Genomic DNA, 26825 nt, shown 5'->3' with positions numbered 1-26825 from the left:
AATACGTTAGTGGTTGTAAAACACATACTTCTTTACTAACACATTAAAAAAATCTATTGCTGGATCTAATCACTATTAACAGTTTCTAAGTAGTGATATAATTAATATTTTGAGTTATTTGCAGCCACTGTAAAGTGATATAAGAAAAGCTGTGATTTCTATTGGTGACCAGTTCAGTTCAGTTCAGTCACTCAGTCGTGTCCGACTCTTTGCGACCCCATGAATTGCAGCATGCCAGGCCTCCCTGTCCATCACCAACTCCCAGAGTTCACTGCCAATTCTACTGGAATGGGTGGCCTGCACTTGTAATTGATGGAAATGTGGAATTATAGTTAGAGATTAGTGCAAATCAAGATGTAATTTTCCCCCAGCCAAGTTCACAGAGCCATTAATGCTCTTCAGGACCCCAGTTATGAACTTCTGCATCAGAGCTTGGAAATCCTCCTGGCCTCATTCTTGTTAGCAGCTGAGTAGTACTTCATTGCATGGATGCACCTTAATTTATGTAACCAGTGTCCTGCTATGAGACTTTTAGGTTCTTTCCAATCTTTTACTGTTAATGCTAACTTAAATGTTTAAAGGTTTCTCTGGCTATGATTTTCTTCTCAAGAAGGGCTACTAAGCTGACCCCTCCACATTCAGAGAGACCCTCGGCTGGGCACACACACATAGCTGATCTGCAGGGAGCATCTGGGTGAGCAGGCCCCGGACCACCTCTCCCTCCTTCTGGGCTGTCCACCCTCCACACCGTCACGTCCTTTGCCCCTGCCCTCAAGCCCAGGCTCGGGATTCCACGCCATCCCCGATGAGCGAGTGTGTAGGCAGGCTGGGGAGGGTTCCCCCGGCCGAGTCGCATCCTGTGAGCAGATGTACAGCTCCACTATGCCTTTGTGCTACGTTTAATTAACAGCAGATCACGAGATGCTAACATTCTATCATGTCAGCTCTTGCATTTGAGCTAACACAGGCATTGGCCTGTCAGTAATTAGCTGCTGGGTGGTGTCTTTTCTTCATCTTTTTTCTTTTTTTAATTGAAATCAGAGCATCTTTTTTCTTTCTCTCTTTCTTCTTCTTGGTAGTAGATGGAGTCCATGGAACACTCTGTGTGGACTTGGCTATTTTTCCACATTCATGGACAATTAATTCCTAGCTCTAATACAGTTACCCAGCAAACACTGAGTTGCCTCCCAACGTTGTCAGCAATTTGCTGGAACAGTTGCTCCCCCTGTCCCTACCATGTGGGGAAATAAGAGGCAATAACACCTCATTCTGAAATGTGTGAAACCTATCTGAATTGGAATCCCTAACCATTTCCCTGTCAGTCTTTAATTAAGTTGGTGTTTTTCAACATCTGGCTTTTGTTGGTTTTTTTTTTTTTTTTTTTTTCAATTTGGAGTGAATCTTTTTGCTAACACCATATACTAGCCTCAGTTGTAGGGTGATGTCAACCACCATCTTCAACATCAGCAGTGGCTCATATTCTTTCCACAGAGTTAAAAACATCTAGCAGGTGCCAGTGATCAACCAGACTTTGTGCTGGGCTCCTAGAATTAGGAGGCCATTTCCCCTCCACATCCCAACCCAGGCACTCTAATACCCTGATCTGAGCACTCCTCTATATGAAACGCTCCTCTGGCTCCCCACCACTCCAGGTCCCAACTGTCCAGGCTGGCCTGCGGGCCTTTCACAACCCACAGTCCGGCTGACCATTCCAGAGTCTCCTATGCCTCTTTATCCCTGTTGCGCTAAAATTTCCCCAAACACCTCATTCATGCAGCATCCTCTGTCTGGGCCACCCCAGGCCTGGCCCTCCTCAGCACCTCCATGGAGCTGCTCCAAGGCTCCTCGTGCTCTCCTTTTGCCCTACACATCTCCCTCCAAAACCTTACTGCACTCACTTGCCTCTTCTGTTGAGTTTGTCGCAGGAAAGGATGACATCCAACTCACCCATCGAGGTCACCAGTGATGGCCTCATGGCCAAATCCCACAGTCAGTTCTCTGACCTCTGTTCCCTCGACCTTCTGACATATCTTATGCACATTTCTCTAGACTTCCGGGAGGCTGGTCTCTCCTGGTTCCTGCCCTGCACCTGCTTCTTTATCCATTGCACTCTTCCCCCATTTCTGCCTGCTTTCTGGATGTTGGAACGCCTCGGGCATGTCCTGAACCCTCTTTTCTTCTTGACAATGCTGTTTCTCTGGAGCTGGCTTGTCCGAGTCCACATCTTTACCCTCAGACCAGTGTGCTATAAGGGCTGGCCTGGGCTCTGTGTGTTAGCTATATCTATGCAACCTCTCTTCCTGCATGTCTATAAGGTGTCCTGGCAGGAAACAGAAGTTGACTTGAAGGTTCAAAATTAGATTAGAAAACTGTGTTCCTAGAGCAAGCTGGAGCTTGTGGAGGTTGCTGTCTTCAGACAGACCACAGGTGTCTTCAACTGTGGTCATGGAGGGATGTAACTTTAGCTTGAAAAAGAAAAAGCTCAGACCGTAGAGGGAACTGAGCTGAAACAGCCCTGCTGCTGCTGCTGCTGCTAAGTTGCTTCAGTCGTGTCCGACTCTATGCAACCCCATAGACGGCAGCCCACCAGCCTTCCCCGTCCCTGGGATTCTCCAGGCAAGAACAATGGAGTAGGTTGCCATTTCCTTCTCCAGTGCATGAAAGTGAAAAGTGAAAGTGAAGTCGCTCAGTCGTGTCTGACTCTTAGCGACCCCATGGACTGCAGCCTACCAGGTAGCTCCTCCGTCCATGGATTTTCCAGGCAAGAGTACTGGAGTGGGGTGCCATTGCCCTACCTTGCTCTTTTCCCACCTTCTGATCTCCTGCTGGTGCTTTCCATTGGCCAAACCCAACCAGAAGCCACAGGACAGAAGAGCCAGGGGTAGGGGTGGGGTTGGGGGTCGAGGGGATGCAGTTCACAGTGCTCTAACTCAACCCCTTGGGCGCAGAATAGGGCAGGAGGGCAGAGAATAGTTGGGGTGGTGGGCAAACAGTCACTATCACCATTCACCCTGTGCAACTCATCTTCAGAACGGGAAGAGGGACACAAGCCATCAGTGCTGTATCGCCCTGGAAGGATGCTCACTTCAGTCATGCTCTCGCCTGAAGCCTGAACTGGAGTATCAGCTACATAGCAGGAATGGGAAAGAAACTGACCAGTCAGTGTGAGACTTAGACCGTGGCTGCAGGCCCCAGGTCTGTAGCTGGTTGAGAGGCAGAGGCAGATCATCATTACTACTTCTTCCTAGCACTCCTTCTCTGTTCCCCTCACATGCTGTCGGCCCCTCTGCTGGTGGGAGTTCTGTGCTTGGGAGGGTGACCCAGGTCTTCTTCCATATAGGGCTCCAGTCCTTTGTCAGCCCATCACTGTCATTTGCTGCAGACTCCCGCCGCCTGTTTTAGAAGCTATGGAAGCATCTCTCCCTGACCTCAGTGGCTCTGCAGGTTCCAGGCCCAGTCTGCTTTTCCCTCTTGTGCAGCAGAGCCCAGTTGCCGCTTAATAATCAAGGTCACCCACTCAGACCAGCTCGACCGCTCTTTGCCTGTCAGTTCAATAGCATGAGGAGCTCAAAGTAGCCAAGAGGAAGCCCAGCTTCAAATTTAGTGGAGCCATGGCAGCATTTCCTGGTGGAAGCCTTGAGAACTAGCACCCCCAAGCCCGCTGAACCCATGGCCGCTGTTGTAGTTTGGATCCTTCAAAAGTAGGCTCCAGGGATAGCTTAGTTGTAGATGTGATTTGTGAAGGAGATGCTCTTGGGGGAGACCAGTTAGGAAGCAGGGGAGCAGGATAGGGAAGGGGGAGCATAAAGAAGGGATGTCATTTCACACTAGCTCAGCCTCAGCCCGGAACTACTGTGCACATGCTGCCTCCCTTTCCCTGGGTGTGAGGCCAGAGAACTGGGCTCTCATGCTTCTTCCCCCCTCGTCAATGGTGAAGGGCCACCCTGGGGTGACGTCAGTGCCCAGGCACCTCTGGCTGGCTGAATCTGTGTGCCAGGCAGGCTCTGAAACCCCAAGTGATGTTCTCTGAAAAGGCCTCAGCTGCATCTGTTGGGAGCAAAAGCACTCTGAACCCAGGAGGGGCCCAAACATGGAAAAGAAGAATCTGAGGGAATCTGGGCAGAGATCCAACACGAACTGTTATGTTGCAGAGACATGAAGCAAAAATTCCGTAAGTGGGTTATGAAGGTGTCGCCATGAGTAGACTGTGGGTAATGGTTGCACTGCTGTGAATACACTCAAAACCATTGAAGTATACACTTTCAATAAGTGAATGACATGGCATGTGCAGTGAAGCTGCTATTTTTTGGAAAAGTGAGTGGGGATGCTTCTGGTGGGAGATGGCATTGTACCCTGGTCACTGGTCCTGACGCACACCCCATCCTAAGAGGCGGACCCTCTACATCATCACGGGGGGCTGCCTGCCAGCTGGTGCTGTAACGAAGCCTCCAGCAGTCCATCCCACCACCTGCAAGCCCCTTGCCACAGCGCTTTCCCTATTAATTGCATTTCTGGGTTTGAGGCACACCGTGGCGATGGATAAAGCCTTCTGTAAGACCACAGATGGTGGTGCTGGCAGAAGTATCCAGCAGAGAAGGCACATCTATACCTAGATTCCATCAGGATTAATTGATGCATGATGGAAGACATCCAAGGTAATCAGCTTGCCATCCTTGTGGTTTCCTGGGGCGCAGGGCAATGCTGGCCTGTGTTATTAGCAGACCACTCACTCTGCCACAGCAGTACTCATCTCCGCTTCGGTCAGGGAAATCCATGCTGTCGAGCCTGTGAACAGCCTTCCTCCCTGCTGTTGCGGATCAGTGTTTGTGTCTTCCCCAAATTCACATGGTGAAGCCCTCACCCCAGTGTGGCCATGGGAGATGGGACTTCTAAGGAAGTAATTAAGGTTAAGTGAGGTCATATGTCTGGGGCCCTGATCCTATAGAAATAGTCTTTATAAGAAGAGATGCCAGAGAATATTAAATCATAAAATATTAAAGGTTAATGTAGGAAAGATGTTTTATAGCCTTGCAGGGAAGACCTTTCTAATTATAACAAAAACTTCAGAGTACATAAAATTAAGGATTGACAAATGCATGATAAACTCTTCATGGCACTAAGAAGATAGAAAAGTCAAAACAAGTGACCAGCTGGAACAAAAAAAGAGCTTGTGACACCTGTCACAAAGGGCTATTTTTGCTCTAATATGTAGAGACCACCTACAAATCACCGAGGAAAAGGCTTTCCATCCATGCACAGAAGAGGCCAGGGGGCACAAGGCAAGGTGGCGCCGTTCACAAGCCAAGAGAAGAGGCCTCAGAATGAAACCTGCCTGCACGGTACCTTAATCCTGGACTCCCCACCCTCCAGAACTGTGCAGTAGGTTCTCTTGTTTAAGCCACCCGGTCTGTTGTGGCAACCCGAGCAGACGAATCCACCAGCTGCCACGCTCGCTTTGGTCATGAGCCCACTGAACTGGGGATAGAGATTAATTGATGTCTGCAAGATGGATCCTTGTGTTCCGCTAGTTACTGAGAGCCTCACGGGCAGTGGCTGCCCTCTGGTGCACACTTCCTGAGAGGTGAGTATTTTACACACTGCCTATTTTGAGAGGGCCAGCCACATACTCGTCTCCTTTTCACCAGTTTTCCAATCTTGTTCTTTCCAAAACCTTGAGCAGCCTGCTAACCCGTACACCTCTGCCCACGAATCACTATGGATCCATATCTCAGGCCATCCCTCCTTCCTCTGAAGTGGATGTCAGGTAGCAGTTATCTTTTTCTATCTTTTTTGATCTGCCTCCCGGAATAATGGAAATAAAAACAAAAATAAACAAATAGGACCTACTTAAAAGCTTTTGCACAGCAAAGGAAACAATAAACAAAATGAAAAGACAACCCACAGATTGGAAGAAAACATTTGCAAATGATGTGATCAACAAGGGATTAGTCTCCAAAATTTATAAACAGCTCATGACGCTTAACATCATCAAAACAAGCAACCCAGACAAAAAATGAGCAGAAGATCTAAATAGATATTTCTTCAAAGAAGACATACAAATGGTCAAGAGGCACATAAAAAGATGTTCAACATTGCTAATTATTAGAGAAATGCAAATCAAAACTATAATAAGATATCACCTCACACCAATCAAAATTACTACTATCAGAAACTCCATGAACAATAAATGCTAGGGAGGGTGTAGATGGAAGGGAACACTCCTACAGTGTTGATGGGAATGAAAATTGGTACAGTTTACACTGGAGACTCTCATATAGTTCTCTCACTATGGAGAACTCTATAGAGATTCCTTAAAAACCTAAAAACTGAGCTACCATATGACCCTGCAATCCCACTCCTGGGAATATATCCAGAGAAAAACGTGGTCCAAAAGGACACCAGCACCCAAATGTTCACTGAATCACTATTTACAACAGCCAGGACATGGAAGCAACCTAACTGTCCATCAACACAGGAATGGGTAAGCAGATGTAGTACATACATATCATGGAATATTACTCAGCCATTAAAAAGAATGAATTAATACCATTTGCAGTAACACGGACGGGCCTAGAGAGTGTCATACTGAGTGAAGTAAGTCAGATAGAGAAGGAGAAATATCATATGACACCCCTTATATGCAGACTCTAAAAAGAAATGATAAAAATGTACTTGTTTACAAAACAGGAACAGACTCACAAACTTAGAGAACAAACTTCTGGTTGCCAGAGGGGAAGGATGAGGGGAAGGGATCATTAGGGAGTTTGGGATTGACATGTACACACTGCTATATTTAAAATGGGTAACCAACCGGACTGTATAGCACAGGGAACTCTGCTCAATGTTATATGGCAACCAGGAAGGGAGGAGGGTTTGGGGGGAAATGCACACTTATAAGTGTAAGGCTGAGTCCCTTTGCTGTCCACCTATCACAACATTGCTAATTGGCTCAACTCCAATACAAAATTAAAAATTCAAAAAAAAGTTGCCCTCTGAAAGCCCCCTCCCCCAAACGATACTGCTGTGATTTGTGTCGAGAGTGCTCTGCCTGTGTTTCTCTTTAGGAGTTTTATAGTGTACCCACAGAAGGATCTCCTTTCACCACTGTTTCTCATTGCAGCCCCCGCATGGGGTTATGATGCAGCCCCACCCACTCTGGCTGGCGGTGACCCACCAAGCGCACCCGTCTGTAAATCAGGCTCCCAGTGGCTTCTCTTCAGGGAATTCTCCAAAGGAGAGGGCGGAGCCCAGCAGTAGCTTCCATGGGCGTCTAAGCCACGTATTCACATGATGGACTAACACCTCCGGACCAGCTGCGGTCCTTGTCGTGCGTGCATCTGTGCCGAGTGTGGGAACGCTGCTCCCCACACTCAACTCTGTGGTTTGGAGAAGTGGATAAAATCCAGTGCGCTTGTTTCCTGTGACTGCATAACAAATCACTACAAACGCAGTGGCTTCAAACCACGCCCGGTTATTATCTTGCAGTTTCTGTAGGTCAGAAGCTGGCTAAGTGCGTAACTGGATTCTCTGCTCAGAGTCTCATCGGCTGAAACCCATGTGTTGGCCAGGGCTGCAATGTCACCTGTGGCTCAGGGCCCTCCTACAAGCTCAGTCAGGTTGTTGGCAGATTTTGTTTCCTAGTCAGTGTTGGACTGGGGTCCCCATCTTCTTTTTGGCTGTTGGTTGGGAATTATTCTCAGCTCCAAGAGACCACTCTCTGGTCCTAGGCATGTAGGCCTCTTACAACATGGCAGCCTACTTCTTCTAAGCCAACAGGAGAATCTCTTTGCAGGCTGCTATGATTGGGTTGTATATATTGTCACAGGACTATCCCATCATATTTAGACAAAAGGGGAGAGGAATCTACAGGACATGGACTCCTGAAGTCACTTTAGAATTCTGCCTACACACCTATCATACAGGGTCCCCACAAGAAACAGCATGCTCCAATTAAGATAATTTAAGGAGGTCTAATAAAGGGATGAATAAAAAGCTCTGGCAAGGAGTAGGAAACCGCAAGGACAGTGTGGTACCTAGAGAGCTTGGTTAGCATCCCTGCGTGGCTGAGTGGGGAGGGGACAGAGCAGCTAGTGGAATGTGGGAGGAGAGAAGAGAAGATAGAAGTCTGCTATGAAAGAGCAGGGACCTCCCCCATGGACACTCCACTCCGACTCCCTCCTCTCCTCCCTCTAGTCTCTTGCTGGGGCTCTGCTATGCTGAGCCCAGTCAAGAGCCAGAGGGCCAGGGCGCCCCTTGATGCACTGCACAGTTCAGCCTCTGGAGCACAGAGCAGGGGAGAAGACAGGCACTGGGAGGGGAGGCAGCAGGAGGACATCCAGGCAGCAGCAGCTCAGGGCACCAAGTCCTTCAGTGTCCCCCCTGGCCATGGGGTCCATTCTCTCCCAGAGCCTGGAAGAGCTGCCAAGGGAGGAGAGCAAGATGGGTCCCCAAATCTTAGTGTTCTGTGCTCTGACTGTATGGGGGCCATGCCCAGGATCACACCTCACGCCAATCTGCATCAGTTACTCCAAGTCCTGTTGGATCTACTTGGTCATAAGCCTCAAGTGGCAAGACAGTTTGTACTATAGTCTGGACCAAATACAGAGCCACTCTTACTTTGGCCCCATTTAAAACTGGCAGGCATACCACTTCCTCAGTAAATGGTCAGAGCTGCACTCCCAGTATATGCAGCCTCCAAAACCCTGAGGCCCCTTCAGCGCCATGCCTCTTCTTTAGGGGTAGTTGGTACCAGGTGTAACCACAAGTCTTTCATTCTAGAGGAGCAAACCCAAATTCTATCTCTTCCCACCCTCTGGTCTACTGGAAGCCAGAGAGCGAAGGAGTCCAGGAGATACTGTTCACAGAGGTCATCCCCGCTGGACACACGGTGCAGACGGGATCTGCGTGAGATGCAGACGGAGAGTAACTGACCCCACATCTCAAACTGGATGTCACAAAATAGCTCTCTCCGCTTTCTCAAGTCACCTCTAACCCCTGTCCCCACCGTCACCTCCTGCCTGGTGAAGGGCAGTAGCTGTCTAACTGGACACCTTGCCTCCCTTTTCTCCCCACACCATTATCTGTAAACAACTAGAGTGACCTTTATATATGAATCAAATCAAGTCCCTCCTGCAATGGCTCCCTTGCTCTTCCAAGAAAGCCCCAACTCCTGAGGTTCTGAGTCAAATGGCCACCACCCAGGCTGGTACATGAGACAAATTCATCGTTAGTCCATGCACAACCCACTTTGATGTGCTTGTTTGTTTTTAATAATGTGATCAAAAAAAAAAAATAATAATGTGATCAGCACCCATCATTCCATTGCTCCAGACAAAAGCCAGGTCCTTGACAGTATCCATCCAACCATCTGGTACCCAGTTCTGCCATCACCTCCCCCACCCACTGTAACCAGCATCCTGAATCCTGGTGTCTCATCCACTACTTTCCTTTTTTTATTTCATCACATCCATATGTTTTCTTAAATGGTTTTTAAGTTATTTTGGGCTGCTGTCTTTGGGGCTCTTTTCACACTCATCTACGTTGTCGTGGCTGCTGTAGCCTGTTGGTTTTACCTGCTGTGTGGTGTTCCTGTGTGGCACCCCAAGTTTCTCCCATTGTCCCTCTTGCTGGCACTTGGGGTGTAGGTTTGGCTGTAGGGACATTGCTGCGATGGATATCACTGTCCAGGCGCCTGTTGGCCCACCTGCTGCCACTCTTCCTCTCACCCACCTCATGCCAGCCACCATGACCCCTTAGTTCATACTCCAAATTCATTGCTGCCCCAGGGCCTTTGCACCTGCTGCTTCCTCTTCCTGGAATGCTTTTTTTGTGGGTCTGATCTCATGTAGTGTCACATTCCACGGGGCACTTGTTTGATTACTTTATTTTGAAGAGCCAAGTTCTGGTTGAGGAATGCTTGTGATATGAAAACAACCTCCATTGTTTTGGACACTTCCGAGGGTTACCTGCAAAACTGGTAGAAAAGAGATAGAGAGCATTTTATCACTGTTAGAGTCAGCATTCAGGGAGTGAGACCTGCCAGTTGTGAGGGCTGCCTGAGGCCACACAGCTGTGCTATTTCCTTGGATGTATGAGAGTCTGCAAGCAACAGTTAGAACTGGACATGGAACAACAGACTGGTTCCAAATAGGAAAAGGAGTATGTCAAGGCTGTATATTGTCACCCTGCTTATTTAACTTATACGCGGAGTACATCATGAGAAACACTGGGCTGGAAGAAGCACAAGCTGGAATCAAGATTGCCGGGAGAAATATCAATAACCTCAGATATGCAAATGACACCACCCTTATGCAGAAAGTGAAGAAGAACTAAAAAGCCTCTTGATGAAAGTGAAAGTGGAGAGTGAAAAAGTTGGCTTAAAGCTCAACATTCAGAAAACGAAGATCATGGCATCTGGTCCCTTCACTTCATGGGAAACAGATGGGGAAACAGTGGAAACAGTGTCAGACTTTATTTTTGGGGGCTCCAAAATCACTGCAGATGGTGACTGCAGCCACGAAATTAAAAGACGCTTACTCCTTGGAAGGAAAGTTATGACCAACCTAGATAGCATATTCAAAAGCAGAGACATTACTTTGCCAACAAAGGTCCGTCTAGTCAGGGCTATGCTTTTTCCAGTGGTCATGTATGGATGTGAGAGTTGGACTGTGAAGAAGGCTGAGTGCCGAAGAATTGATGCTTTTGACCTGTGGTGTTGGAGAAGACTCTTGAGAGTCCCTTGGACAGCAAGGAGATCCAACTAGTCCATTCTGAAGGAGATCAGCCCTGGGATTTCTTTGGAGGGAATGACGCTGAAGCTGAAATTCCAGTACTTTGGCCACCTCATGCGAAGAGTTGACTCATTTGAAAAGACTCTGATGCTGGGAGGGATTGGGGGCAGGAGGAGAAGGGGACGACAGGATGAGATGGCTGGATGGCATCACTGACTTGATGGACGTGAGTCTGAGTGAACTCCGGGAGTTGGTGATGGACAGGGAGGCCTGGTGTGCTGCAATTCATGGGGTCGCAAAGAGTTGGACACGACTGAGTGACTGAACTGAACTGACTGATGAGAGTCTGCAGAGCTCAGTGGGTCCAAACCCCTTGTTCTTCAGAAGAAGAATCTGAGGCCTGAGGAGATGAGTGACTTCCCAAGGTACAGAGCCAGGCCTCGACAGCAATACCCCTGCTTCCTAGAGCATCAGGCTTTTCCAGGACGTCATTCATCAAGGACAATGTGCCAGGTACAGGGGATACAAAATCTTTCTACTTTTCTGGCCTTGAAGGCAGGAATGATGCTGTTGATGGAGCACCAACTTTGGAGCCAGAAAACCTGAGTTCTAATTCCTGGCTTCTCCACTAAGCACCTGCGTGACCTTGGGTAAGATATCTCCCCGCTCTGAACCTCGGTTTCCTCCCCTGCTGAGTCGAGATGACAGCAGTACCTTCACCTCTCCTAAGATGGAGCCTGCAGGCTCCAGCTGCTGCAGAGTGGGCAGGGGGTATTCCTCGGAGTGTGGAAGCCATCAGTGTGAGGGGATGCTGGTGAGGGGTGGCAGGGAGCTGCAGAGATGAAGCTCAGCTTCTCTCTCCATTGGTCTGAGAGGCTATACGTGCTCAAGGGTGTCTACAACTCTTGAAAGAACAAGGACAGAAGAAGCTGAGATGGCTGCTCTCACAGCCCTCTGCCCAGCAGGTCTGATGACTCTCACTACGGGAACATGTGTTTGCCACTGCAGGCCTTGAATGTCTTATAAAACTCACAATTTGTTCAAAAGAATAAACAGCATGAAAGGGGATGCGGAGCCTTCATCCAGGGCTGGCGGGGGCGGGGAGCTGCTCGGGGCTGGTTTCCATTTAAACCAGATTTGGAGGCGTCGGTTCTCAGCTCTGGGTCTGGGAAGCCCTGCCGGGTGCACATTGTGTGCTTGACTCTGGCCTTGGGTGAAGGACCCAGGGCCTCGTTTTCTTTACCTGTGAAACAGGGATAACGATGGAATTATTCTATGCGGTATAAGATTAATATACGTAAAGTGCTTAGAACAGTACCCAGGAATGATGAACAACTATGCTTACAGAAGGCAGGCAGGCGTGTATTCTGTGACACCCAGAGGGGTCAGCGCTGTGACAGAGGAAGCCTGCGGCCCTGGGAACCCAGGGAGGTCTCCAAAGAGGCAGAGGGGGGTTCCTGGAGCAGGAGACACCAGTTTTCCAGATATAAATTGGAGACAGGATGGACAGATATTGGGACCTGGCAGAAAAGCAGCACACGTAAAGGTTATGAGATAGGAATAGGTTTTTCATATTCGAGAAACTAAGAGAAATTCCCTGGGGTTGAGAGCACCAGGGGCTGGGTCCAGGAATTATGGACTGCCTTTAGAGGATGTGCCAGACCAGGCTGTAGCATTGGAGAAGGCTTCCCGAAGGAAGTGATGCTCAGGCTTGGTGCTGAAGAATAGGCGGATATTAGTACTGTGAGGAAGGCAGGGAAAGGCATTCCAGGTGCGGGGAACAGCACATGCAAAGGCCTGGAGACCTGAGAGAGCAGACGCAGTGTGTGGACCTGTGTCAGCTGGTTGAGCTGAATGGGTCAAGAGTGGACTAAGGTGGTACTAGTGGTAAAGAACCTGCCTGCCAGTGCAGGAGACACAGGAGATGCAGGTTCCATCTCTGGGTTGGGTAGATCCCCTGGAGGAGGGCTTGGCAACCTTGCCAAGAATTCTTGCCTGGAGAATCCCATGTAGTCTGGCGGGCTACAGTCCATAGGGTCGCAAACAGTTGGACACGACTGAAGTGACTTAGAACGCACATGAAAGTCAAGTGGATTTAAGAACAAGAGGGCTCTGGAGTGATGGTGAGGCAGGAAGGGAAAGACAGTAGATGAGTGTGAACTGCTGTTTTGAAAACTGAGCTCTGAAGGGTCGGACAGAAATAAGAAGTAGTTGATGAGGGAAGGGCCTCTGTCGGTGTATGTGTCAAGATGAGGACCTTAAGTGCTGATGAGAAAAGAGCAAAGAGGCTGCAAATGGAGGAGGCAGAGGATGGGGGTGTTTGTGGGTTTGGAGGCCAGCTGTCAGACAGGGTCATGTGATTGTCACAGAGGGCCATCAGTATGCCCTACTCTGGGGGAGCAGGAAGTGGGGCTGTGGCTGGGGGTCTGAGAAGGAGGAGAGAAAAGAGGTTTGCTGTTAGCTCCGGGAGAGTCTGTCACCAGCGCCTGGACAGGACTGGCCCGCGGGGTCTTCAGTGTGAGCACTGGATGGGTGGAGGGGTGTGGGGCTGGGAAGGGGCCCCGGGGGCAAGGCTGGGGCCGCGCTAATTCTGGATGTGAACTGCAGCTGGGCCCCAGGTGCCCAGTGACTGTCCTGGCAGCGTTGGGGGTTCTGGGGCAATAGGAGTAACCAGGAGTCAGGCTTTGGGGAGGGAGGACAATGATGAAGGCCCTGGGCCCTGGGCTGTGGGTGAGAGGTTGGGAGAGCAGGTTCTCCAGGCTTTGGAAGCCCTCCTCTTCAGAGCCAGACTCCTCTCTAGAGGGTGCCAGGATGGCACACCCTCCCCAGCACATCCCTGGGCCCCTGCCACACCTGCTCGGCATCTCTAGGCCTCCTTGCTCCCCGGTGAGATGAGCAGGAGGAGGTTAGACATCTCCAGGATGACCTGCTCTAATCTCTCCAGGCAATTTGGTTTGGCTGTGGTCAGGAGCTTGTCCAAGGTTGCATGGTGAATCCAAGGGCATTCAGGCCTCTCGCCCCTTCCTCCACCCGGAATAGCCCTCTGCAGTCGGTTGGGACCCCAGGTCTTCTCCAACCACCAATTCAGGCAGCAGGGCTGCGAAGTGCCGCTGGGGAAAGCTGAAGGAATGGCCACAAGGGGGCACCAGGACCCAAGCCAACCAGATGCTCCAGCAGAGACTGCTCCCCTGTGCCTGTTTAATTTATTTCAAAGGGGCGATTAGCCGCAAGGAGAATTTGAAGGTTTTTCATGGGGTAGGGCTTCTCCCGTCCTGGAGAGGAGGCGGGAGGCCCAGCTCAATGCCCAGTTCTTCCAGAGACCTTGGGCGAGTCCCAGCTCACGCTGTCTGGGCCTGTTTCCTATTGGTCAGTGGTGGTGCCTTCTCCACTGGGTGGGTGTGGGAAGTGGAGGGAGGGAGGTGGGTCCACCAGGAGAGGGCCCAGCAGTGCCTGTGTCTTCCCATCTCCACCCTGCAGTGATCTGTGCCCGGTCCCGCCAAACCCCTGCCCATGGAGTCCTTCATGAGCATTCCTGGTCAGGAGGATGTTTCCACACTGCCCTAACCCCCACACCCCTCTAGGAAGTCAGAGCCCTGACTGCTGGTGTGGAAACCGAGGGACAAGAAGCTGAATGCTTTTGAGACCACCTGCCTGAAAATGCCCACAGCAGGGGCAGCTGGCCAGGGCCTTGGGCTCTGTTTGTTTCCAGGCTCTATGAGCAGCCAGGAGCCAGAATCCCTCCGGGGACCAGGATTAGGGGCAGCAAACAGACTCATCAGCCAGTATAAGGCTGCTGCGTGGGACAGAGTGCTGAGCCCTGGGGCGAGGGTTGCAAAGTTTAGAAATCCCGAGAAGGGGCCAGCGATCTGCTTTTGTTGCAGTGGCCCCAAGGGGTTCTAAACCAGAACCCTCTGAACCAAAGCCATATGAGACCCCACTCTGCAGGTGAAGGCAGGTTGTCCAGGGCGCCAGGCTGGATGTGTCCCTGAGCCCGGCATGCCCATGTTCATTCCTTTCCTCCTTCCTGCAACATTAATTGCCTCCCACTCCCAGCGAGGCCACTGTGCCCACGGTGCTCAGAGAGCAACCACACCCCGTCCAGCCTCTGAGGGACTCACAGCCTAGAGTCAGGTTCCCACCTAGAGAAGACAGGGCCATGCGGAGTGTGACCAGAGCCATGACCTGGGAAGCTCAAAGGAAGAGTGTTCCAGACAGAGGAACCAGCACCTACAGAGGCCCGGAAGCGAGAGGCAGCACTGGAGAGAATGAGGTCTGGCAGAAGGGGAGGCTGTGATGGGAGGAGGGCCCGGGCTCTTACCTGGAGGGGCCTGAGGCCTCACTAAGACTTTCAAATTTTAACGTCTCACACACCCACTCTACAGCTGTCCTTTTGCTCTGAAGTCTTCCGCGGGCCTGGGGGCTCCCATGGCTGATTAACTTTGTGAGCCCAGTCCTGGCAGGGGCCCTGACACCCCCAAACCCACACCTATTGTTGAGCTGCCCCCATCTGGAATGCAGGTTGAGAGGCGCAGGGGTGAGTCTGCGATGGGGTGGAGTGGGTTTGGTAGTGGGAAGGGGTGACTGGGAACAGCTGATTTGTTTTAGAGTAAGAGGCTCTGGGCTGCTTTCTAAACTGTGGCATCAAAGGCTGCTTAGAAACGTGTATAGAATAAGGTGGAATATTATGGAAATTGTCTCCTCTGCTTTGTGGCCTGGAAGTTCACGGTTATTGAGAGGAATTTCCCCTGGTCCCATATTTCCCCCTCTTCGAAAGTAAAGCTTTTGGATCAAATAAATACAAATTATGGTCATACGTTTCTTCTGAACTCAACTGGCTTCACCAGCCATAGCATAAATAGATTGAACTTTTTTCAATCATTCCAGCATTAGAGGGTTGAGATTCAACATGGTAACGTTCCAGTTTTCATCTTTCCTGTGACCATGGCTTATAGTCATTGGTATCTGAGAGCTGTCTGGCAGTGGGGGACCCACCTCCTGTCCTAAGTTGGCCATGCTGGGGTCTTGGGCATGCCCCTTAGACTTAGCATCAGTATCTTCACCTACCAAGAGGATTAATTATATCTACTGCTCCTTCATTTTCACTTTTCTCAAAGTAATATAAACACATTGTTTTAAGAAAAAAAATCAAGGCGTATACAATGGACTGGAAACAAAAATCAACTATCCTCAAATTATCCTAGTCTCAAGAAGCCTCAATTCCAGTTCCACTTTCCAGAGGCAGCTACAGTCAGATCCTTGAAGCTATTTTCTCTGGATTCACTTCCACACTTCAGTACAATGTGTTAACTGCTATTTCTCGCCTCTTCACTTTGAGATATTTTCTGTTGGCTTCCTGGGGGGCAGTGACGACCTGGCTTTCTTCTGATGCTCTCACCACTCCCCACTTCCCCAAACTTCCAGTAGTTATAGCACATAAATTTTCATTAAATAGATATTCTGGATTTTTGTTATCATGACTATGTAAATATTTACTAATCCTAGTACTACGCTGATTAGTTTCTTTGCTCATACTTCTACTGTTTTCTGGAACTAATAACTGGGTTGTTTCCTCATTTGTCTAGTTCTCTATGTCCCTATTGCTCATTCTTCCCAAATCCTCTGATAGCCATGTACACCACCTCTCCGTAGCACTGTCCAAGCTGCCAAATGCGTCAGAGGCCCCGGCTCAGCCCTGGGCTCCCTCTAGCCCCGCTGCGCAGCTGTCCACTTGGCCGTGGCTTTGACCTCTCCTGCACTGGCTTCCTTGTTTGCAAGATCCAAATCCTTCCTCATTCTTGCTTTATTTCCTTAGTTCAGTGGAGCTTGTCCTCGGTAGCTTTTTGGAAAATGGTGCCTAGAAAATACTTTTTTCTGTAGTTGCCAGAAAATATCTTTATTCCACACTCATCTTTGATTATTAGCTTAGCTGGGCATAGAATTCTAGGTTGAAAATTGTTTCCATTCAGAGTTTCTGAGACTTGTCTCTACAGCTGTCTGTCTTCCGGTGTTGCTCCAAGAAATGCGATGATGTTCTGATCCCTTATCTTTGCACGGGGCTTCCTTGCTCCTTTTAGTCTCCACTTCCTCCTCCTTTTAGCACCCGTCCTGCAGAAGTTTTCAAGTGATGTGCCTCAGTGAGGCTCTTTTGTTTCTCCCTCATCCTGGGCTCTCAAATTGGAAGCTCACACCCTTCCATTGTGAAAATGTTTCTTACACAATAAGAAAACTTCATAACTTCCCTTCTTAGTTTTCTCTTTTCTCTCTTTTTGGCACTATTATTAGTCAGATATTCCTCCCAGGATTGATCTTCAAGATTTCTGATTTGTTTTTTCCTATTCCCTATTTCTATACCTTTTTGCATAGTCCCTTAGCAATTCCCTTAATGTTACCTTTTGCAGCTTCTGCCAAGGGTTTCATTTCAGGTCTCCTGCTTGTTGTTTCCGTTTTGCCTGCTGCATGCATTATCTGTTTTCTCAAGCGTTTCTGGTTTGTTTTTGTTTTGTCCCTGGTAATTCTTACAGGCACTATAAACAAACAAAAAATGGAAAGGAGGCTGTGCACCTGATTTCAGGATGGAGGCACACTTGATTGTGGGCTCTACTGGGGTGATCTGGCAGCAAGTCAGCTTTTTGAAGAGAGAGTTCTAGAGACCAGTTACTCCAGAGAGGACTCTCTCCATCCTTATGTCCTGTAGTGGCTCAGCTGCTTGGATGTTCCTGGGTTAGAATCCCTCCTGGTTCTGTGTCTCTGGAGAATGAACCTTCATCTCCTTGTCTCCTGGGAGACGGAGGTGAAAGGCAGGGAGAGGACTAGCCATCTGACTGTAGGGTTGGGAAAGGGGAAACCGGGAAGTCTAACTCCTACACTGACTTTCCACTGGCCCTCTTCTTTTTAATCCACCCTTAGCCCCTACCTTCTTCAATAACTGGTACCTCTGAGTCCTGAGCATTGCTGGGGCTCTGTTCACATCCCACAGCACCCCACCCACAGATGCAGAGCTGCTTCTGCTCGGCTACTGCAGTTTCCACAGCCCCATCAGCCTCGTCTTTTGCTGGCTTTGCTCCTTTTCCCACGGTCTTTCTTATTTCTGTCCTGTCACCTTGATGGGGTTTTAGGAGGAGATGAGATCAATCCTTATCAAGGCTCCTTCTCCCATTGCACTTTCCCTGTATCGGGGAATCTAGGGAAGCCAGAGGAACATCTTCTTCCTTATGTCCATTAACATTTACTCAGTGTTTGCTCCTTCCAAGAGCCTTCTTAATCCTGTTGTTGCTGTTCAGTCACTCAGTCATGTGCGACTCTTTGCAACCCCATGCACTGCAGCACACCAGGCTCCTCTGTCCTTCACTATCTCTCGGAGTTTGCTCAAACTCAAGTTCATTGAGTTGATAATGCCATTCAACCATCTCATCCTCTGTCGTCCCCTTTTTCTCCTGCCTTCAATCTTTGCCAGCATCAGGGTCTTTTCCTATGAGTCAGCTCTTTGCATCAGGTGGCCAAAGTATTGGAGCTTCAGCTTCAAAATCAGGCCTTCCAATGAATATTGATTTCCTTTAGGATTGACTGGTTTGATCTCCTTGCTGTCTAAGGGACTCTCAAGAGTCTTCTCCAGCACCACAGTTTGGAAGCATCAGTTCTTCGGTGCTCAGCCTTCTTTATGGTCCAGCTCTCATACCCATATATGACTACTGTAAACACCATAGTTTTGACTATACGGACTTTTGTTGACAAAGTGATATCTCTATTTTTTAATACACTGTCTAGGTTTGTCATAGCTTTTCTTCCAAGGACCAAGAGTCTGAATTTCATGGCTGCAGTCACTGTCTGCAGTGATTTTGGAGCCCAAGAAAATAAAATCTGCCACTGCTTCCACTTTTTCCCCTTCTATTTGCCATGAAGTGATGGGACTGAATGCCAAGATCTTAGTTTTTTGTGTTTTTTTTTTTAATGCTGCGTTTTAAGCCAGCTTTTTCACTATCCTCTTTCACCTTCATCAAGAGGCCCTTTAGTTCTTCTTTGCTTTCTGCCATTAGAGTGGTATCATATGCATATCTGAGGTTGTTGATATTTCTCCTGGTGATCTTGATTACAGCTTGTGATTCATCCAGCCTGGCATTTCTCATGATGTACTCTGTATAGAGGTTAAATAAGCAGAGTGATGATATATAGCATTGATGTACTCCTTTCCCAATTTTCAACCAGTCCATTGTTCCGTGTCCAGTTCTGTTGCTTCTTGACCTGCGTACGGGTTTCTCAGGAAGCAGGTAAGGTGGTCTGGTATTCATCTTTTTAAGTAATTAGCCTCCAATTAAAATAAATAAATTTATATAAAAAAAAGAATGGGGAACGCGGGTATGCCTGTGGCAGATTCATTTCGATATTTGGCAAAACTAATACAATATTTTAAAGTTTAAAAATAAAAAAATAAAAAAAAGAATAACAAAAAAAAAGAAAAGAATTTTCCACAGTTTGCTGTGATCCACACAGTCAAAGGCTTTAGCATAGTCAATGAAGCAGATGTTTTTCTGCAGCTCTCTTGCTTTTCTATGATCCAATGGGATGTTGGCAATTTGATCTCAGGTTCTCCTGCCTTTTATAAATCCAGCTTGTACATCTGGAAGTTTTGTTACAATATGTTATTTCATGGGATTCTTTCTACCACTCTCTGAGGGCACTTACAATATGCAGCTGGGCTCAGAGATGTCAGTGACTCACCTACAGTCACCCAGCGAGACCATCCAAACTCCTCAGCCAGATTGATAGTCCTGCATGATTTGGGCACACTGAGCTCTCTGGCCTTCCTCACTCCCCACTCCTGCCTGCTGCATTGGCGTAAATGCCCCCTAGTGCTTGGCTTACCCCACTGTCTCTCTCCCCCTTCCACGCCTTTGCATGGGCTGTTCCCCTGGAGAAGGAACAAAAGAGTTGCCAGAAAGCTTGCCTGTTAGGACAAAGACTACCCAGGCTCCCAGCGCCACTGTAAAAGGCCCCAGCTCACCTCCTATCAGCCCTTGTGTCCGTAAGACCATGTTTTCCCCGGTGTTTCTTTGCAGTTTCTTTAGAGACCAACCCTTGCCTTTAATTCTCTTGGTTTGTCTAAAAGGTTTGCTGTAGCACGAACCTGGGATGCACATGCTTCCCTGTCGTTCTCTTTTTTTGCTCGAGGAGGGTTGTTGTTTTTATAATTAATAACTCACCTGTTAGTTTTCGGTCTCTGAAGGTGAGATAGCTGACCAAGCAAGGGACAGGGTTGAATTCTGATGAGAAATGCAGTGCCAGTGGGAAAAATAGTAGATCAGTCATTCGGTGCTACTGCCAAGACAGTCACTTAATTAGTCTGCATGGATTCTGTCATCATTAAGAGGTTTAGAAGAACACATTCTGCACACAGGCTCTCTCTTTTTCAAAAATAATGGCTTTATTGAGATATAATTTACATGCCGTACAATTCACCCATTTAAAGTGTACAAGTCATTGGTTTTTAGCATATTCACAGAGTTGTGTAGCCATCATTATAATCAATTTTGGAACATTTTTATCACCCTGCTAAGAAACCTTGTTGATGCTGTGCTTAATCCAAGGTCATGAAGATTTATTCCTATTTTTCTCAGTTTTATAGTCTTAACTCTTTCATTTAAGCCTTTGACTCATTTTAAGTTAATTTTTAGATACTTCCCCTCCCTCCTCAAGCTCTTATTCCTGGATGAACACTCATCTATTTTCCGTCTCTATTAATTTTCCTATTCTAGATATTTCAGATAAAAGGAATCATACAATTCCCAGTCTTTTGTGACTGTCTTTTTTCATTTAGGATTTTTTCAAGGTTTGCCTATGTTGTGGCAGTATTAATACTTTATTCCTTTTTAGGGATGAGTAATATTCCAGTATATGTATATAACATATTTTGTTTATTCATCAGTCGTGGACATTTGGATTGTTTCGGGGGATATTATGAATAATGCTACTATACACATTTATGTACAAGATTTTTTTGTGGATATGATTTAATTTATCTTGGGTTTTTATTCTATCTAAGAATAGACTGGGGTGAGCCAAGCACTGGGGGTCATATGGTAACACTATGTTTAACTATTCAAGGGCTTGCCAGACTGTTTTCCACAGCAGCTACTTACATTCCCATCAGCATTGTATGAGGGTTCTGATTTGTTCCTATCCTCTCCAACATGTGTAATTATCTGACTTTTTGATGACAGCCATCCTAGTGGGTGTGAAGCGGTTTTCCATTGTGGTTTTAATTTGCATTTCTCTGGGGCCAATGATGTTGAGCATCTTTTCATGTGCTTTTGGCCATTTGCAAATCTTTGGAGCAATGTTGTTTCAGATCTTTTGTCCATTTTAATTCTTTATTTTTATCCTAACAGCTTTATTGAGATGTATATTACACATATTGTAGGTGGCGCCATTAAGTGTACATTTTAAATATTTCAGTGCATTTGTAGATATGTGCAATCATCATCACAGTCAGTTTTATTTTTATTTTTCATCTGCACAGCATGTGGAATCTTAGTTCACCAGCCAGTGATTGAACCTTCATCCCGAGCATTGAACATGTGGAATCTTAACCCATGGACCAATGAGAAGTTCCTTTTTGCCCATTTAAAAAGTAATTTATCTTTTTATTATTGAGTTGTAAAAGTTCTTTATGTATTCTAGATACAAGTCTCATCACATATATGATTTGCAAATCTTTGCTCCCATTCTGTGAATTGTCTTCCTTTTTTTGATTGTATCCTTTAAAGCACAAACATTTTTCACTTTAGTGGCATTCAGATTATCTTTTTCTCAGTTTTATAGTCTTAACTCTTTCATATAGGCCTTTGACTCATTTTAAGTTAATTTTTGAATATGATGTGAGGTAGGGGTCTAACTTTATTCTTTTGCATGTGAATATCCAGTTGTCCCAGAACCCTTCGTTGAAGAGACTTTTCTTTCCCCATTTAACTGTTCTGTCATCCTTGTCTGAGATCAATTGACCGCAAAATGTGAAGCACTGTTTCTGAACCCTCAGTTCTATCTCATTGATCTACATGTCTTTCATTATGCCAGTAGCACAGTGTCTCAATTACTGTAGCTTTTAATGAGTTTTGAAATCAGCAAGTGTGAGTCCTCCAGCTTTGTTCTTCTTTTTTCAAGAGTGTTTTGACTGTCCTGGGTTCCTTGAATTTCTATAAGAGTGTTTAGATCAGATTGTCAATTTCTGGAAAGAATCCAGTGGGATTCTGATAGTGATTGTATTGGATCTGTAGATCAATTTAGGGAGTATTGACATCTTGACACTATTAAGTCTTCTGATCAACAAAAACATAGGATACCTTTCCATTTATTGAAGTTGTCTTTCATTTCTTTCTACAATGTTTTATAGTTTTCAGAGTACAGATTTTGTGCTTTTGTTAAATTTTTTACAAAGTTTCATTTTGGATTGTTTATTGCAGATGGGTAGAAATTCAATTAATTTTTGTGTATTGATCTTGCATCCTGCAACCTTGCTGGATTCATTTATTAGCTCTAATAGTTTTATTGCGGATTTCTTAGGACTTTCTACATACAAGATCATGTCATCTGCAAATACAGTTTCACTTCTTCTTTTCCAAATTGGATACCTTTTATTTGATTTCTTTGCCCAACTGCCCTTCCTAAAACGTCTAGCATTCTATAGATGTTTGTCAGGTTTAATGGTTTATAGTATTGTTCAACTTTTCCATTTCCTTGATCTTCTGCCTCGTGGTTCTATCCCTATGGAAAGTGGAGGCATTAAAGTCTCCAGCTACTACTGATGAATTGTCTGTTTCTCCCACCCATTCTTCCAGTTTTTGCTTCATATATTCTGGGCTCTGTCATTAGGGGCAATGTTTATAATTGCTATATTTTCTTGATGGATTAACTTTTCTCTACTGACATTGAACATTTTTTTTATAACCCATTTTGGACAGACTTTTTAAAACATCATCATTAGAACAGTGAGTCCTGCTTGGTCCCAGGAAGGAATATAGGAGCCACATCTCAGGCTTTGTCAGCTGGTCACTCTCCTCTTTCTCTTCTCCCCCAGACAACAGTTCCAAGCCTCCGTTTCGCTACCTTTAAAATAAGAGGATTGGAGGACTTCCCTGGTGATCGAGTGGCTAAGACTCCGAGCTCCCAGTGCAGGTTGCTGGTCAGGACACCTCATGCCGCAACTAAGACACAGTGTAGCCAAATAAATATTTATATTTTTTAAAAATGAAAGGATTGGGATTGATATTTGCTAAGGTCTTCTTTAGCCCTTTTTGGATTTGAGCATTCTGTAATTAGTATTTGCAATGAAAAGGGAAAGTGAAGTTGCTCAGTTGTGTCTAACTCTTTGCGACCCCATGAACTGTAGCCTATCAGGCTCTGTCCATGGGATTTTCCAGGCAAGAGTACTGGAGTGGGTTGCCATTTCCTTCTCCAGGGGATCTTTCCGACCCAGGGATGGAACCCGGGTCTCCCACATTGTAGGCAGACGCTTTCTCATCTGAGCCTCCAGGAAGGTGTCATTTATTATTTATTTTATTTTTACAATAGGTGTCATTTATTAAATGCTTACTGTGTGTCTAGCATTTTCATATATCTTATCCTGTTTACATATCTACAAGTAAGGTAGAGATTTTTACCCCTGTTTTACAGGTTAGGCAACAAAGTCTGAAAGGGTTGGAGGAAATTCAGAGACTAGGAATAAGCATGAAGAAGCAATAAATCCCACCAGCTTCATCTCCCAACGGATAAGGCAATGGCACCCCACTCCAGTACTCTTGCCTGGAGAATCCCATGGATGGAGGAGCCTGGTAGGCTGTAGTCCATGGGGTCCCTAAGAGTTGGACACGACTGAGCGACTTCACTTTCACTTTTCACTTTCATGCATTGGAGAAGGAAATGGCAACCCACTCCAGTGTTCTTGCCTGGAGAATCCCAGGGATGGGGGAGCCTGGTGGGCTGCCGTCTACAGGGTCGCACAGAGTCAGACATGACTGAAGCAACTTAGCAGCAGCAGCAGCATCTCCCAAAGACAAGCCACTCTTTAACTTTGGAGGTACATCCTTCTAGACATGAGTACATTGTTTTGAAAATTATTTTCACACCACATATTCTGCCTTATTTCACTACATAATGTTTCCAGAATATTGAGGGAAGGGTTTTCTCACAGTCAGAGCTGAACAAAGATGAAAGAGGCTGCCTCGGTGATAGTGAGCTTCTGTCGGGGGAGTGTGTGAGCACAGCAGTGTTCACACACGTGACAAGGGCTCTCCTGGGGGCTTTTTATGAGTCTGACTCCCACCCCCACTCTTCCTGCCCCGGACTGTGAGGCCATCCAAGGTTAGGACCAGGCTGAGTAATCTCATTTCCCTGTGCCCAGTTCGAGGAGACTTGGAGACAGTTTGATGAATTGATCAGCATGAGCCAAGGGACTTGAGAGGGAAAATGAGAAACAGCTGAGTCTAAAGTCTCTCTGGGCTGACTCTCTTGAGGAAAAGGAATTGTGACAGAAGTGTCCTGGTGTGGGTTCTACTCTTGGTGACAAGTCCCTGCTCGCCCCTACCTATAAAATGGAGGTTGAACTGGTTTCCCTTCACACCCATCTGAGATGGCCTGGGTGAAACTCTGGGCCTTGTTGACAGAAAAACCTTGAAGCTTTGGGATTCGAAAGTTGGGGACCATGTCCCACAGCGGGGCCTGAGAGCCACAGGGGTGAGTCTCCAGCCAAACTGGGCGTCTGTGCTGTGTGACACGCTGAGTGCTCGTTGTGTGGAAGGAAGACTTGAATGACCTGGCCTCGAGGAACCCCCTGTCACTGGGAGATGAGATGCCCTAAGAAAAAGATCATGGAAACACTGACCAGCTTGGAGGGGCTGTGCATATCCCAGAGCCCTGGCTGGCAGTTCGCAAGCCTGTGCAGCCAGCCTCCACCCCTCTCCCCATTGCAGAGTGACCTGGGCAGGCCCCACTTCCCATGGTCTCTCCTGGCTCTGATCCTGTGACCCCATGAGCTCATCCAGGGCATTTGCTGTCACATGGGCTGCTGAGCATTCACCCTGCCCTGGTGCTGGGCACTGCCCTGTGGACAAAACAACGAAGGCCAACTTGGGGGACGCGGGACTCAGAGAAAGAGGCGTGATCTTAGGGTCCAGTAGCCCTGGTGCTCTGAGCTTGGATTACTTCTCTCTAGGTTGTCTGAAGAGTGAATGGGCTCCCAAAACTCCTGTTGTCATGACCAAGGCCTGAAAGCTGGGGAGACCAAGTAGGCTCTTTCTTGGCCCGTGGGTGGGTAGTGGCAGCCTAGACTGTAGAAGATGCCTTGATCTTGGAGGGCTGGCCTTGTCTTTGGGCAGCCAGGCCCATCAGCTGGCAAGGGTGCACTTTATCTCTGTTTCTGGCAATGGCTAGATTTCTCTACCTAATTATCAACCTACCCAGGGAGATGCTAAAAGCAGTGCTTATTCCTGGGCTTATGTTCAGTGGCCATCAAGAGGGCTCCATGGAGGGAAGTCTGTTTCAAGAGCACATTAAATGCACAGAGAGAAATTAAGAAAAGAGACATTTGCAAGCGATGGGAAGGTAGGTCACATTGGGGGTGGACCTACCTTCTTGGATGGACGGATGACTACTTGGTGCAGCTTCAAACTCTTTTTAGAACAAGTGATGTATAATGAATTACTCAACTGCCGAACAGATAGATTGGAGGCTTCCCCTCCCCTCCACCACTGTAGCTTTTCACAGTCACCAAATACGGCCGCATCTGATTTCTTAAGTCTTCCTCACCTCAGTGGAGTCATGGTTTTCCATTTTTCAGTTGAGGACACTGAGGCTCAGAGAGAGCATGTGACTTGTCTGAGGCTGTAAAGCCAAAATCTGAATGGAAGTCCCAGGCCCTGGGTAGAGAGGCTGGGGTGTTCTGACTGGTGAGGATTCTGCCCAAAACAGCATGAGGTAGTGAGAGATCTGCTCTAGAGTCCTGCAACCAGACCCACCACCAAGTTACCACGTGTTCCCTGCCAAGTCAGACCAATTCCTGGGCCTCAGTTTCCCACTTGTATTGTGACCCTTAGAGTTATGAGGAGAATGCTCAGGGTATTTATCTAAATGGGCAGTCCTCAGATGGACAAAGAGTTACATTTCCTGAGATCCTACTGTGTGACAATATCACCTCATGTAATCTGTCCACTAAGGAAGGGCCATTCTCCCGTTTTAAGGAGTAGAAGCCCAGACTCAGTGAGGCAACCTGCCCAGGGCCCCATTCTGAGCAGATCTGAGGACACAAGATCAATGCTCCAAGGCCTCACCATCTTTAGGGAGCCACGAACTTCCCAAGCCTCAGTTTCTCCATCAATAAAAGTAGAGCACTGGTGCCAGTCATATTCCAGGCCTCTCTGGGGCATGGAGGCACCTTGTAAAGCCGGGCTCCATGGAGACGGCGGCACAACACTCAGCGCCTGCCGGGGAGGGACGGCGTCCAGGCCCTGGGGAGCCTGTGCTCCTGGCAGCCCGCCCGGCGTAGGACTTATGACCTCACCCTGGGGCCACCCTCTCCCCCTCCTTTGCTTTCTAGCAGGAGACAGTCTCCCACGTCCCCTCTGGGGGCTCATCCCCACCCTCCCCTGGACCCTGATTCAGGTTGCTCACCGTCTGGTGTGGAGGCACAGCTGACCGGGAGGAAAGCTTGGGGGAAGGCAGACTGCCAAGCTTCCGTGAAAGCGCTGGCTTGCCCGGGCACAGGCCTTCCCAGTTGCCAAGCTGATCTCCTGTTCCCTTAGAGCTTTTTTTTTTTTTTAATTTGTATTTATTTGTTTGTTTTTTGGGTCTTCATTGCTGCGTGTGCGCTTTCTCTAATTGCAGCAAGCGGAGGCTACTCTGTTGCCGTGTGTGGGTTTCTCATTGCGGTGACTTCTCTAGTTTTGGAGCACAGGCTCCAGGGTGCCCAGGCCTCAGTAGCTGTGGAGTGTGGGCTCAGTTGCTCCACGGCATGTGGGGGCTTCCCAAACCAGAGATCGAACCCGTGTCCCCTGTATTGGCAGATGGATTCTTATCCACTGGACCACCAGGGAAGTCCTCCACTGGAGCTCT

At 47.6% G+C, this 26825-nt stretch overlaps 1 long non-coding RNA gene across 1 annotated transcript; it reads right to left on the bottom strand.

Annotated features, from left to right (window-relative positions):
• Positions 1-9867: 9867 nt before the first annotated feature.
• LOC139180024 (uncharacterized) lies at positions 9868-26593 on the bottom strand. The gene is made up of 2 exons (XR_011564369.1): positions 26385-26593; positions 9868-9973 (listed from the first exon to the last, which is right to left on the bottom strand). It is a non-coding gene; the product is annotated as an uncharacterized lncRNA (long non-coding RNA).
• Positions 26594-26825: the final 232 nt, after the last annotated feature.

This window comes from Bos indicus, chromosome 3 (genome assembly GCF_029378745.1).
Source record: "Bos indicus isolate NIAB-ARS_2022 breed Sahiwal x Tharparkar chromosome 3, NIAB-ARS_B.indTharparkar_mat_pri_1.0, whole genome shotgun sequence".
Taxonomy (NCBI): Eukaryota; Metazoa; Chordata; class Mammalia; order Artiodactyla; family Bovidae; genus Bos; species Bos indicus.
This window is presented reverse-complemented; position numbering and strand designations above follow the sequence as displayed.